This window comes from Pseudopipra pipra, chromosome W (genome assembly GCF_036250125.1).
Source record: "Pseudopipra pipra isolate bDixPip1 chromosome W, bDixPip1.hap1, whole genome shotgun sequence".
Taxonomy (NCBI): Eukaryota; Metazoa; Chordata; class Aves; order Passeriformes; family Pipridae; genus Pseudopipra; species Pseudopipra pipra.
In genome coordinates, this window is record NC_087580.1 from 14,223,382 (window position 1) to 14,226,655 (window position 3,274).

General features: G+C 51.7%; 1 long non-coding RNA gene across 1 annotated transcript; it reads left to right on the plus strand.

The window, feature by feature from the left end:
- The first annotated feature begins 844 nt into the window (after positions 1-844).
- On the plus strand, positions 845-2,994 carry LOC135406152 (uncharacterized). Its single transcript, XR_010426172.1, has 3 exons — positions 845-876; positions 1,401-1,615; positions 2,886-2,994. It is a non-coding gene; the product is annotated as an uncharacterized LOC135406152 (long non-coding RNA).
- The last annotated feature ends 280 nt before the right edge of the window (positions 2,995-3,274 follow it).

Sequence of the window (3,274 nt, forward strand, 5' to 3'; positions counted from 1 at the left end):
TCAGTCGGTGCTGCTCATGTTTCTCCAGGCAGAAAATAACCTTTCAAGCCCAGAGTTGACAGGCCCAGCCTGCAGGGCCGTCTGGCTTTCCCTCACTCTGGCAAGCTGACTGCTCCCATCTTCTGCACCAGCCTTTCCTGGCAGTGTCTTGTGCTTCTCCCTTGTTTCTTTACAGCCCATTTCAATTCTCTTTGCCATCTCATTGTGTCAGGGCTTGTCTCTTTGTCTTGCTGTGTTCCTCCTTTTCTCTTCAGTTTCCCAGGAAGGCCAAGGGTCTGGTCTCCTCTGCTGGTGTGCCCATAGGACTGTCTCCCCACAGCTGGACTTCCCCACTCCACCTCAGTCTGTTAGAAGGGAATTTCTTCCTTCCCCCAGGACAATGTGCTGGTTTGCCTTCAGGTAGCACATTCTCCCTCTGGAACAGGGCTGCGTGGCTGTGTGCAGGCAGAAGCAGGCAGATTCTCTGGGCTTGTTGAAATGAGGATGACTTGGTTCAGGTGTTCTATCTCCATACTGCTGGTGCCTGACCTTCCTTCCCAGCAGGCACTGCCCTACTGCCTCTGGCCAAGCTGCTTTGCCCAGGCAGAGGGATCCAAGCTCACCCTTGTGTAGCCTGTGCTTGTACCTCCAGAGCTAAAAGTCTTTTGGGAAAATGGTCAAGGAAGGCTGTCACCAGGGCACACCCAGGCCTCCTCCTGTTTCCATTAGTGGCAAAATCACCATTTTGTGTCTTTCCTGCAGGTTACTCCGCTGGTGAAGGTCACCATGGACAGCTCACCTTATTTCAAGTTGGTCAGCCCCAATGGTGTCTGCCATCAGATCCCACCGGGCTCATTTTGCACTGTAAACATCCTTTTCACCCCTGAGGGGAGCAAGGTGAGTTTGGAGGAACGTTCTCTCTAAAGCCAGGGCCTTTGTTGCACACTGGTTATAGCCCAGCCCGTGCTGTGAGGTCGGCTCTGGGCTGGGGGCAGGCAGCCTGGAGCTGGTCACACCTTGGCACGGCGTGGTGCTGCCAGGCCCTGCAGCTGGGCCTAGAGGGCTGTGCTTTCCCTCTGTGCCTAATCTTGAACGTTCACAAGGGAAGAGGCAGATGGAACAGCAGGGAAATGACAGGGAGGGGTGTTGATGTTTAGCCACCTCTGGGTTCAGTGGAAGGGATTTAAATATGGAAAACACCAGAGGAACAAAAAGATGATCCAGAGAGCTTTATTCTTTCCCATTGGAATGGAGCAAAAATGATGCTTTTTCACATGCTCTGTTCTCCAGCCTTTATTAATATGAATTAGTGGTCGTTTTTGGGGTAGGAGAGGTCAATTCATGCCCACAAAGGGTCATAGAAAACAGCCCTTTTTCTTCTGCCATGAGGATGGCACTCAATGCCCTCAATGCTGTGCCAGTTACTTTTCCTGCAGGATCATTTCCACCAGCTTGTCTGCAGCAGTGAAAGGGAAAAGGTCTCTGTGCCAATCCGAGCCATTGGTGCCCGCCCAGTCTTGGACTTCCCTGACCAGATGGACTTCTCGTCGTGTCCAGTCAACCACAGCACCCAGAAGACTCTGCTGGTTCACAACACCGGGAACCTGGAAGCCTGTTACAGCCTCAGCACTGAGAGGTAAAGCAGCTCATCTGTCTTAGTGCAAAACACCTTTGGGTGATGGCAGAGTTGGGAAAGAGTATCCCAAAGGAACCAGAGCATCCGAGCTGCTGCACTGCAGCCACAGCTGGAAAGGGGCAGGACGTGTGGGGCCTGCTGTTGCTTCTAGTGTTTTAAGCAGGATGCAAGCCCTGAGCTTTGTCTCTCCCAGATTTCCTGGGGACTGCTGGAACACGTTAGTGGTTGGTCTGCACCCTCCTGAGCACCACCACCTTCTGAAATGGCTGCCTCCCACTGTCAGCCAATAAACCCACTGGGCAGAAGCACCTCTCACCTGAGCTATCCTGAAGCACTAAAGCTCTGATTTTTGTGTCTGTCAGGCAAGAGCTGTTTACCTGGTGACAAAGCCAAATTGCTCCTGTTAAATCCAAGCTGCACCAACACATTTGCCTAATGATTTCCCTTGTTTCTCTGGTGGGCCAGGCAAACAGTTACCAGCCTGGATGACACTCCAGAATCCCAGACTGCATTGCTGGGGAATACACAGAAACCTCCTGTTCAGCTCCCTTGATGTGCTGCTCTTAATGGCACTTCATTTAGCTGGGATTGGATCCTTCAGGCTGTAAACAGGACCCTCCTTTTGGGTATTGTGTCCAGGTCACTGTATTGCTCCAATTTGCAGTTGCACTCCTTCAGAGTTTTCATTGTTCCTTTTCTTCCAGCAGCTTTCATTGAAATGTGGTAAAAGGTGCCCTTTCTTAGGCTAAACCAGGATGTTTACAAGGGGAAAAACAACCCCAAACAACCACACTGCAAATTAAACTCATTATTCTCTGGTCTTCAAGGAGGACTTTATTCTCCTTCTTGATTCCTAGGCTGTAATCTCACAGGACAGGTGAGATGCCATTTGCATCTCTTGAATGAGGTTTATAAGGGACTGGAAAAGAGATTCCTGAGGCAGTCAGTGTCAAGTTGTGCATGCAAATAGCTCTTAACCCTCTCTGTGCTCTTCCCAAACCATTCTCTGCTGGGACTGCTGGCAGTCGGACCCTTGAGCCTCCACGCAGAGTATGGGGGAGATGAGTTCATTTCATCCAACAGGATTTTCTGAGGGCTGCATCTCCTCCGAAGAGAGTCAGTAGCTGTTTCTGATGCTGTGTGTTCTGTCTGTCTTCTGCTGACTGGTTGCTTTGCTCCTCGCTTGCACAAGTCAGCTGAAGTGAACTAGACTGCAAGTATCGTCCCCAAACCTCCCCCAAGAGTCCTGATCTCTCTCTTGGTCTTGCAGCCCTTTCACTGTCAGCCCAGCCACGGGAACCCTCGATGTTGGTGAAGCCAAGCAAGTGACAGTGGAATATCACCCGCTGCAGACCGGGCACCATTCCACATCCCTGGCAGTGCACTGTGACAGAGGTGAGTGCTGGGCACTGCAGGTGCACTCACCCCGCGTCCTTCCGAACAGCAGAGCCCTTTCTAAGCAGAATAACGTTAGACTTGCTCTGCAAACTACTTGTAGAACTGTTCCTTTCAAAGCCTCCGTGTGTTTCAGTGCTCAGAAGTGAGCAGAGAAGGGGCCAAGGCTGAGTCTGCCCCTGTCCTGGATGTGCTGTGTTGCTGTGTGCTGGTCCATCCCTGGGGGGACCCTGGTGCCAGCATGGTGTCCTCCATCCTGCACCC